Below are 12,597 nucleotides of genomic sequence, written 5' to 3'. Positions count from 1 at the left end.
AAAATTAAGATTTGGCACGATCGTTCAATAACTTTTAGTACATATATATATATATATATATATATATATATATATATATATATATATATATATATATATATATATATATATATATATATATATATATATTACCGTTTTCTTTAACAGACTCTAACATTCCTGTCGCAGCTTTTAAAATCAATTTTAGGAGATTAAGGTACTTATATCAGTTTAAAATATATTACTCATTACTTTTGGAAGTCCACCAAATATTTTTTTTTTTTTTTTTAAAAAAAAAAAGCACGTGCGATATAACAAAAATACTGGACGGTTTTACTATATTGAGATCAACTGTTAGCGTTACTATTAAAATAAATAAATAAATAAATTACATTTTTAGCGTTTATTCCAAAGATGGGGCATATACCAATCGATAGATGTTACTGAGTTGAAGATGATATAGTGAGTCTCATGCGTAGATTTTGAGAAAATAGGAGGAAAGGAATGTCTTTGTAAATATAAAAGTTAATGCTGTACGAGAACCGTGTAACTTATTGAGGTGAAACTGGAACTGAAATATATATCATTAAACTTTTCATTATAACGCTGGTACGACAGAAGTACATGGCATAGTTAATGAGATATACTCTAAAATTATTAATCCTTACATACGAGGAGCAGTCAAAAAGTTCCCGGAATATTATTGTAGTTTGGGCATTTGTGATGCAACTACAACGAATCTTGTGCAATACAGTTCTTAGGTTGCCTAATTATGAATTTGACAAGTGTGAACACGTTTTAACAGGCAGTGCACGAATAGTGTAGCTGAACGGTGGAGCGTGTAGTGATCAGTTGGCACAATTTCACAGATCGAGCAACGCGCAAACATCAAATTTAGGTACAAATTAGGAAAAATCTGATTCAGAGAGTTTGGTAGCCTTAAAAAACAGACAGTTTAGCACCATCGGATATTTGGTTCTTCCCAAAGCTAAAAATAGTCCTTTTCAGTTTCGCCAACGTAGAAAAGATCAAAACCAACGTGACGGGCTGAACTTCAGAAGATAATAAAAGAGGCCTTTCGTCGGTATTTCCAGCAATCGAAGGAACAGTGGAGCTAGCGTGTGTATTCCGAAGGTGCCTACTTTGAAGATGATCAAGTAAATGTGGTAATAGAGCGCTACAATAAATTTCCAGGAACTTTTTGATCACCTTCGTATATCAGGCATATATGTAAGGACAAATGTAAGACATTTTAGATGATAGACCACATCGACTTGAACAAAACGCGTGTAGTTCTCGAGAAAATCGAACTTTTGTGGAACTAAAAAATCTCGTTCGTTGCCAATAATGATAGGCAGTTTTTATTTTACTGGAGGTAACTACTATCTATCAATGTAGTGTACATGTAAAAACAAATCATTGTTAAGTAACATATTATATTAATTGATGTTTGTCTTCTTCTAATGGTTACATATACATATTCCTAACAGTGACTTCATATATTCCTAACAATGATACAAATACTATTCGTAATATGTTAGCTTAATTCAACCGAGGTCTTCTTTTAAATGAAAGAAAATGTAGCTTCAAAAAATATTTTCTCTGACTTTTCTTTCTTATTTATTTATTTATTTATTGTAAATATTTGAAATTCTAACTGAAATAATGAACAGAGATTAATAAAGGATTCTCAACTGAAGTGCTACAATAATCAATAAGTGCGCGTGTTTTACTTTTCTTTCTTTCTTTTTATTATATTGTTTTATATCAGTAGAGACATGATTTTTTGGAACACGCGAAATGTATCAGTTTTGTATGAAAATGTTGTGCACCTAAATATATATATATATATATATATATATATATAAATCGGGTGTTGCAAAATAAGTGTTACAGCTCTTGGGAGGTGAATCCTGCCACTGAGACAAGAAAAAAGTTCTCTTGAACTTTCGGCTATCGGACATAGTTTCGGATCTACAACGTGCCGAAAGCGTGGGAAAATGACTTTCGGACGCCAATAGTTCGGAAACTATCCAACGTAAAGAGGGCGGGTAAAAAATTCACTGAAGAAGTCATACCTGCTGTATTAAATTTTGCATGTTTCACAATCCTACCATGCACGCGCAAGGGATTCCCCAAAGGAACGTAGGGAGTCCCGAATAATCTGCTGAATGAAAGTTGCTCTAAATGGATATGAATTGATGGGGTTTCTACCAGGTAACAATAATTCGTTCGTATTAATTCGATATCTGGAACAAATACAAAATGGTGACACCTTCATGCTCGTTGTGCGTGGTTGCATAATCGCCAGGTACGGATGCTGGCCAACATTGAAGTTCTGAGTATCAAGTGTATCGAATTTGTACTCAAATGCTCTAGAAAGACATCTGGAGTGTCGGTAGAGCACAACAGATGGAGCAGGGTGATTCACATGCGTGGAACACGTAACGAAAAATGCCCAGAAATGCACTCATACTCAGTAAGCGTGAGTTCAAAGCGTCGGAAATGTAAGGATTAGCAAACCAATTCACCAGTACATGAAAGCCAATTCACCAATAAGATTCCCTCAAACAGACGTAATATGATGTACATGGTTGCATACCAATAAGGATGCAACAACTGAGGACAAGTTGAAATTGTGCAAAGGGACTCACTAAGAAACTGGGTAAACTAAATGAATGTCTCTAGTGGGATCGCATGATTGATATTGAAATGTGGCCAATGTGTGTGTTGATATCGACATGTAGCTAATGGACAAATGTCAACATGTCCCACTACTGCTGGGACACCGTCTCACATGCGAGAACTAGGAAAATAACGTTGTACATTCTGCTATTACATCTGGTGCACTTTTTGGTAGAACGTAACTAGAACACGATTGTATCAATGTCTCTCTTTGTTTGGGACATTGTCCCACAGTCGACGCATGTGAAAAGAAATCTCTTAATCCATGGTTCAAATTGTGATAGAGAGTGAAAATAACAAACTTGTATCATGTCTCACGTCTTCTGGGACATATGAAGTACTCGATATCAAAATACCTCCAGAAATATGTATCTTACACGCAGTACATATGCCAAGACAAAGACGAAAATGAACCAATTTGGCACATGTAGCACTACAGATGGAACACCATACATATGGAAAATAAAGCGACATGAGAAATAGGAAAAAACGTCTTAAAGCTCTGATTGTTGCAGTAGGAGTAACAAAATGTAACACAGAAGCATGTCGGGAGGCTGTACAAGAGCGCTTGCCAAACAAAGTGGGTACTCCTCAAAGAAATGTATACAGAGAAAGTCAGGCTCCCTCGAGCCTCAGGGCTAGAGCGCTCGCTTTCGCTCGCGTGGTCGCAGTTTCCAATCCTACAGGGAGCCCACGGCCTCAGATTCAAGACCCGAGTAGTTATTTTCCTATTTTTCCCACGTGGGACGGTGTCCCAGCAGTAGTGGCACATGTTGACATTTCTCCACTAGCTACATATCGATATCAACACACAAATTGTCCGCATTTCAATATCGATCATGTGATCCCACTAGAGACATTCATTTAGTTTACCCAGTTTCTTAGTGAGTCCCCTTGCACAATTTCAACTTGTCCTCAGTTGTTGCATCCTTATTGGTATGCAACCGTGCACATCATATTGCGTCGGTTTGAGGGAATCTTATTGGTGAATTGACTTTCATATTCTTGACGCTAATCCTTACATTTCCGACGCTTTGAACTCACGTTTACTGAGTATGAGTGCATTTCTGGGCATTTTTCGTTACGTGTTTCCACACATGTGAATCACCCTGCTCCATCTGTTGTGCTCTACCGACACTCCAGATGTCTTTCTAGAGCATTTGAGTACAAAAATGAAATCTTTAAGTTTAACGTCCCACGGTTATGCCGGTTAGGCTAAAGGAGTCGGTGATAATGAGAAATGAGTGAAATGGTGGAATGAAGAAAGTGGGAGAAAACGGGAGAACCCCGAGAAAACCCACGAGCACGGTGTTTGTCCACCACAAAGTCCACACGGCGCGAGCTGGGATCGAACCAGGGACCCCAAGCACCGGAGGTGAACGTTCTACCACTGAGCCACCGCGCCCCCAGCATTTGAGTACAAATTCGCTACACTTAATACTCAGAACCAGTAGCGTAGCCAGGATGTGTGTTTGGGGGGGGCCCAAGTGCTGTTATAGGTACATGTAGAAACATTACAAACAAAAAAGTATATAAACATAAAAATATATAAAAAATTACAAACATCAAAGTACCAATGTACATTGTCGGACCGCTTTGGGGGGGGCCCGGCCCCTCTGGGCCCCCCCTTCCCTACGCCACTGCTCAGAACTTCAATGTTGGCCAGCATCCGTACCTGGCGATTATGCAACCACACACAACGGGCATGAAAGTGTCCACCATTTTGTATTTGTTCCAGATATCGAATTAATACGAACGAATTATTGTTACCTGGTAGAAACCCCATCAATTCATATCCATTTAGAGCAACTTTCATTTAGCAGATTATTCGGGACTCCCTACGTTCCTTTGGGGAATCCCTTGCGCGTGCATGGTAGGATTGTGAAACATGCAAAATTCAATACAGCAGGTATGACTTCTTCAGTGAATTTTTTACCCGCCCTCTTTACGTTGGATAGTTTCCGAACTATTGGCGTCCGAAAGTCAGTTTCCCACGCTTTCGGCACGTTGTAGATCCGAAACTATGTCCGATAGCCGAAAGTTCAAGAGAACTTTTTTCTTGTCTCAGTTGCAGGATTCACCTCCCAAGAGTTGTAACACTTATTTTGCAACACCCGATATATATATATATATATATATATATATATATATATATATATATATATATATTCACTATTTGTTAGGCCATATTACGCTTGCGATTAAACGCGAAATTCTGTCGAAGTAGCGAAATTTGAAACAACTCTCGATATTCCACGAAATTTACGCAAGTGACAATTTTTCAACGCTTTTACGATTTATTCATTACTATTATTTCTCCCTTCTGCATACTTGGACACGAGTAAACGCTTAGTGGTGAGAACTTACACGTGTTTTCTTTGTCGCGCTGATTTTGTTTAGCGTGAAAATGTGTGAAAATCACATGACATGTATTTCCATTCAGAGCTCATTTCAGCGCGCGTGATCACAGGTTCAAACCCTACTGGGAGCTTATGCCTCGGTTACAAACCCGAGTAGTAGTTTGAAGCCCACTTTAAACAGTAGGTCGCGTCTTATGTGGTCACGTTGCTGACAAAAGGACGTTAAAATCTGATCAAAGAATCAATCAAAATGTATTTCCATTCAAACGTTTAGATTACGGTTTTATTTTCATCACTGCCCAGCTCACACTGTTTCAGCTTTCTACATCTCACGAAATTATCACAACAGAATTTTTTGATGGTGCAAATAGTACTTTTAAAATTTTGTTCCTTGTACTTCATATGGTGGGCCAGTTAGCTAAAACTTTACAACTTTCAACTTTTCATTCAATGAGGATGCTTAGTGTTATTTTTTAAAAACTCAAATATTGTTTAATACAGTGATGCATGAGCTCATGTCATGATGATTGATGAATGGAAATAAAGGTGAAATAACAGATATCTGATTGTAATTGCCATGGAAAATAGTGTTCTTACATTGAATTTTTATTCATCGATTTTATCCCGCTTTACGCATATTTTTATAACGAAATTACGAATTCTTATTTACCACAAAATCGTGTCTTTATACATCAGCTCTGTTACTGTTTAGAATTTAATATCCTTTCTCAACACCGAGACTACATAGAAGACTTCTTAAAAGTGGAATCTGAACCACTCTTCAGTTTTAATCCAAGATTTAGTGCTTTCATTGAAGACCAAAGCTGGGATCACGCGCACCGAAAGAACACGCACGCAGCAAGCATTAGGTAGCAAGTCTTGAGAGATCATAACAAAACCAAACTAACTGTTTAGAAGGTAACACAATGTGGAGAAAAAGGTCATAGGAACTTGACATTTTCTCTAGAACGTAACGCGAAACAATAATATTAAAATACTGATTGAAGTTGACAGAATGCATTAACATGTTAACAACATTTCAATTACTAAATTTTTGCTTGTATTCTTCCACAAGGAATCAGAAATTAGCAAGTATTAACAATCAGTTTGCTTAAAAATATCTACACTTATATAGTTCATTTAAAACATTCTCTTCATGAATATTTTTCCTCATAGTCAGTGATGTCTCTTGAGAGAAGCCACATAGGTAAAAATTGAAATTTTATCGCTAAAAGCCAAGAAAAGGAAGCTTACCTAATTCTAATGCCGATATACAAGAATCCTGACGTTAGGTAATTTTTTCCCTTTAGTTTAATTTTTATCAACGTGACTTCCCTCAAGGGCCACCACTGCTCGCATTTGATTTTTCAAGTACAACACAACACTCTCAGCATACATGCTGACACTGACAAAGTATATGTGCGTAATTCCGAAAATGACAACACAAATCACGTTAGAGTAAAGCATTAAATAAATAAATAAATAAACATAACAACCAAAATGGGGAATTACCTGGACGCTACAATTAGTTCTAAAACGGGTTTCAGAACGACGAGGAAAATTATTCACTTTTCTGCTCTTAACTTTAGAGCATCAATGCATTTGGTAGAGTTTCAAAAGTTTTAGTAATATCATAATTCAAGACATAATATACATATTCTCTTCCATACTACGTTCTTAACAAAATTACTTTGGTGTTGGACAATGGTGAGGTGTCTTAACCAACTTTAATCAAATCTACCCTTACCAATTCACAAACATTTGATTACATCTTAAAAAGTTTTGTACGCCATATAAAATGAATATTCAACTCATTCATAAAGCTTTTCAGCCCCGAACAATATTTTCATAAATTTTTGCACTTAAAATTGCTTTTCAGCTCCGAACAATATTTTCATAAATTTTTGCACTTAAAATTAAGAAAGACACGAAAAGGGTGTTAATTCCTGGTTTGATTTTGAGGTAACTATACAATTTATGATGCACCGGAAGTAGTTTCAAACGCTGGGAAAAGATCTGTAAACGCTAAAACAAAGAACAACGATTAAATAAATTATAGAGTACAGGAAAATGAAGGGGTACAAAAATTATAAAGCAGCTTTATTTTTGCTTTCCTGTAAAATTGCTCTTTATAAATTAATACTGTATTTTTTATACGCTTCGGATCGTTAAGGTAATTAATTTAATCGGAGAAGAAAATTAATTTAGCTTAACATTATATTTCTTTATGGCACATTAACTGAAGAATATATTTCTTGGAATTTCTAACAATTTTCACTACTTCGTTTGCAAAGAATTTCTCTATTTCAGAACTTTCAACTATTGTTTAAAAATATTCTTCACTGACACGTAAAGCAAAAAGGTATTAAGACAAGCAAGATTATAAGAAAGCTTTTCAGCACTGAGGCTATACGGAACATGACCTATTGTTGAAAGTGAGATCCTAGCCAGATGTAGTACAATGAAATTGGAAAGGGAAATTACTTTAATGAACCTGAAGATTGTCCGAAACATCTCCAAATGTACTTTGCTCATATGGCGGTGAGCAACACCTCTACAATCATTTAAGGTGATCTTGCAAAATCAGTGTCACATGTATATGGATTAGTTACTCAGCATGTATATGGATTAGTAAATATGCGACTTAACGCAACAAATCCTGAACACAGGTAAGTGAACCCGAGAAACAGAAGTTTGGTATCGGAACTTAATATTACATCGGTTCAAGCAACTGAAGAATGAAGAACATTAGCGTAACTAAGGTAGACCATATAGAGATCTGGGTATATTGATAGGAACTAGTTTCCTGTTTATAGTCCTCAGATTCTGAAACTACTATAATCTGGCCAATTTCCTTCATTCATTTCTGATCAAATTACGACTTATGCTACTCCACCTTCGTATATCCTATACTTTCCTCCGCCACACTTTTCGTATCTAATATTATAGGTATTTGCCCACATTTCGTCAAGTTCGGCGTTACTAACATTCATTTTCGTCATGACCTATGATCTGACAACTTCAAATCAATTACAATTCTAATCTGATATTCTTCTGAACTTTCGAATTCTCAAGTTTTCCAACATCAAATTTCCTTTCGTTTATAGTTTCTAATTATATTGTCTATTATTACCGAGAGTCTTTGCCTTATCTTCGAAATCCCTATATTTTGCCAGCAACGTCGTCTTCTGAACAAATAAGTCTATCCCCTCACTACCTCAGTAACCGCAGGCTGGACGTAGGATTGATAACACTATCGTGTAAAAACTGTGAAGGAACAAAGAACAAACTGTGTTCTTTTAACTTGCTTTACAGACAATAAAAATATGTGGAAAAAATAGAAGTTTACATATAATTTTGTAGACTTAAAAAACACTTCAAACATGTAGTATTCTTTAATTTCTACAATTTTTACTTCATATAGGTAGTAAGAACAAAGGAATCCGAATGTGGGATTATCAAAATCAAAGAAAAAGTACTTCACAATAATTATGAACAAAACATACACTGAAAAAAATATAGACCCTAGGTGTCTCGTCATCGGTTACTATTTACTTGAAGTTTTCATTTTCAGCGTAAATGAATCTTTAGTTTAACATACAACGCTATAATACTAAACTTAAGGAGAATGATATTAAACGGAAGTGAACAATTACGAAAGATTTGATGGAATAAAGAACGAACTAAAAACGCATGAATCCAGAATACACCGAGCAAGCATTTAACTACTGACCCACAGTGTTCCTTTATTACCAGTATAGTTTAATATAACATAATAAAATAATAATAATAATAATAATCAGTATGTTCAATATTTTTAACAATATAAAATAAATGGAAACAATATAATATGACGCTTGAAAAACAATCATAACAAATATATCAAAAGACTAGATTCATCCCATTTGAACATCTTCAACAGTACATTTAACCCCTGTGTTATTAAAAGGCAATACGTAATTTTATAAAATATGTACTACAAAAACGTAATTAGCGCATTCAGTGTTATAGCTAGTTATCTTATTTGGAAAGATAATTTATTCAAGAGCTTGACACTTTACTAAGGGAACAAATATTTGCAAATACATTTTGTAATTTCAAGAGGTTAATTAAGTTTAATTAACATATAAAACAGAAAATAGAGATACCCTTAGATTTCATACACAGCTAACACGATTTCATACGTAAACAAACAAACAAACAAAGCTAAAATTTCAGTCATATGGAAGTTCCTTTCATCTCTCATGCCTTTTTTCATTGACTCTAGTGGAAGTAAATACATTAGTTAACCTTGTTAAACCGTTTCTTCAGCAATTCTAAAATTCTAAATTGCCAATTCGTATGATAATGCATACGAAATTGCCAACCTTCCAACTAATACACAACACCTTTCTTTCGCATACGTATCAAATTATTAATAATTTAATTAATCGCTTTTTTAAATGGCTTAAGCTATTATAACATTTATTATGAAGTTACTATTAACAATTTTTAGTAGAATCAGTAAATAGTACATGAAATGCAATCAAGCTTTTTTTAACAGGTAATTATTATCACAATAAAGCTGCTATTTTTTTATTTTATTTTTTAGATATGATGCCATATGGTCATTTGAGTTCTGACAATCATTCCAGTGACATAACTGCAGATTTCTTCAGAAACAAGGCGAGGATACAATATGGTCAAAGATTGAAAGTTAACTGCAATAGACAGCTTAAAATATTTTTCTACTAGTCAAATAAAATAGGGACTAGATATAATAGTAGTTGAATATTTTATAGAGCTATAGAAAACTAGTATGTTATTACTTATCGTTGAAAGGCTGCAGTGAATAGAACGTTTAATTACTAAGATCACCATATGCGTTCTAAGGAACAAAAGGACCTTTGTTGGCCATTTTATAACGCTAACGAACTCAAAAACGCTACGTAGATTCTTCATATTTTCATTTCTTCCAGCGAAGTGGTGACGTTTTCGCAGGCCCTGGCCCTTACGAAGTACAATACTAGTATTTTTGAAAATAAAAATGCATACGAAAGCCAAATTTTTAGTATTATTCGTCTATCTATAAGTATAATCCAAATCGAAACTATACCGAAAAGTGAATCTTAGGTTTGATCTTTTAAAAAGCCGATGGTACTTATTTGTAGCATAGCAAAGAAAAAAGGTACCTAAGTCCGCTTCCTCCACCAAAACAAAAGTACAATGATGGTTATTTTAGATAATGCTATTTGAAAGGATTATATATATATTTGTGGAATATATCTTAGGGTAAATGAAGCAGGTGATTTCAGGATAATATAAATCCAGGGTTGCTTGACGGATTTTGTTTCTGTGACAAAAGCCTGCACATACCATAATATCTAACCGTGCTAGGTATTTACTGTATCTAAGTTATTGCTTGTTCTGAAGAAGCAGAAAGTGTGTCAATGAAAGGAAACAAGAATACATTAAAATGTGTTACTCGTCAACGTGGAATACCTGAGATGTGCAGTTTTCTTGTAGAGGCTCGTATAAAGCATTAAAAATCACTTCAGCAATTATTATATTTGGAAAATTCTGAGTTATATATATATTCATCATTTTCAGGACTTAATGAATCAGCAATTTACATAGTTTTAAAATATTTTAAACTTTATTACCATTATTATCTGATACTATAATTTCTTATATTATATCACGCTATTCCAGTTATTCTGTGCTAGTATTGGTATGATAATAAACACTCTTAACAAACTTTTAACACGTGCTTGAGTAACACAACACAAAAGAAAGAAGAAAAAATAGTCCTAACTCGATTTAAGATATGTTCTTTGGTAGGAATCATTTTTATATTACTTATATTTACTTTCTATGTGAAAGCATTGTAAGTATTTGATTACTCAGGTTATTATGATACGATTCTGAATTACAAATCAGCATCAGGTTTGTTTTGTAGCAAATTCACTTATTCAACCTGTGTATATTATTTTATATTCCCTTCCTAGTGTTGGGAACGCTATTAGTATTATCATCATCTTAATATGTTGCTAGAAAATGTACCGGCATTACTGGCTACTGCTATAACAATATAAATTAGAGTTTCTCCATAGTAAGAAAATTATGAAATACCTTTACATACTACTGGTTACTGTTATATAAAATCTTATATACATATTTGTACTATCAGTATTATTTCGGTGACGTTTCTCTTTTACTGGAGAGGGAATAATTATATGTAATGCTTTTAATTCAAGTCTTCATCAAAACACAAAAAATGTGTTCTATTTTAGACCTTTGACAGCCGCCCAATAATACTTTTCATTATATAATAATAATAATAATAAAAATGAACTAAATAACTAACGAAATATCTTTTGTATTTTCTTGCTTTAAAAGCGTTTCTAAAATAAAAATTACTGAACAAGGTAACTCACATTAAGTCTATCAACAACGTTTGTAATCATCCACAAACATAGATAAATTCAGATACACTTATACACTTATACAGGTACAGCCATAACAACGAAAATACAACAAATTCTTTATGTGAACAACACATATAGTGCCGTTTACAAAATAAAACAACACGTAAAAATCTTCCAACTATGTTTCGTACCTTCACTTAAATAAATCAATGTAATAATGAAAATGAAATACACGGAAAGCAAAACTCAATTACAGTTATTATATATCAGACATTGCCCAACGTGTTTTTCAAGTCCATCTATTACAGACCACAATTATTTTAACTGTGGACAGCTATCAAGTACTGTAGACATCTGTATTTCACAACCGAACAGTCTTGTGAAACAGGATTCAACATGACATCTAGTTCCTGGAATAAATAAATAAATAAATAAACGACTACATTGTACAAATTCCTAAACATAATTTAAGGCTATTAGTAACAAAACGAACAACAGAAGATACTGTTCTACGCAGATTTTACAAAATATTGTATAGCTGATTACTGTTTTAGGTAAAATTTTACAAGAATACAATAGAAGAGGTTAGAAGAAAATGTATACACATCTCAAGAAGGAGAAAAAACATTGTATTAAAATACTAATAACAAAAAGTACACAAAAATCAGAAGAGGAACGTAAGTCATATATGCGTTTCACGAGTACAAAAGGTACTTAAATTAGTAACTGATGTGTGAGATCTATCTTTTGTACATCATACATTATAGCATTAATTTCGAATTTATCATGAATATAAGCAACTGTCAGCCGCTTTGGTGATTCAACTGCATACCCAAGTCTTCAATGTTATTGTACTTCAACATTCTCAAATTTACAATACCATTTTAGTGCCATTGTTTCACTTTCTAGAATAATCTATGCATCTGTGGTGAATCAATCAGTCCAGCCACAACATTCTGTTCACTAAGACCAGCTGTGTAGTGACAATTCAATTACATGATATTATACGCAACTATTATTATTTATTATTCTCTTCAATTTCGCATACTTACACATGCTGAAGTATATATATATATATATATATATATATATATATATATATATATATATGGCACTCCCTACATATAAATGTGGATGTGAAGTAAGTGATGACAATTTTGAATGGA

At 33.9% G+C, this 12,597-nt stretch overlaps 1 protein-coding gene across 1 annotated transcript in view; it reads right to left on the bottom strand.

The window, feature by feature from the left end:
* Positions 1-271: 271 nt before the first annotated feature.
* Positions 272-12,597, bottom strand: part of LOC145668277 (endoplasmic reticulum aminopeptidase 1-like) — a 127,290-nt gene continuing 114,964 nt past the window's right edge. Inside the window, exon 18 of the mRNA XM_081735984.1 lies at positions 272-11,841. The gene's annotated coding sequence lies outside the window, so the exon portion shown is untranslated. The remainder of the gene's footprint in view (positions 11,842-12,597) is intronic.

The sequence above is a fragment of the Thermobia domestica genome, chromosome 13, assembly GCF_964235325.1.
Source record: "Thermobia domestica chromosome 13, izTheDome1.hap1.1, whole genome shotgun sequence".
NCBI lineage: Eukaryota > Metazoa > Arthropoda > Insecta > Zygentoma > Lepismatidae > Thermobia > Thermobia domestica.
The sequence above is the reverse complement of the archived record's forward strand: the minus strand, read 5'-3'. Positions and strand labels throughout refer to the sequence as shown.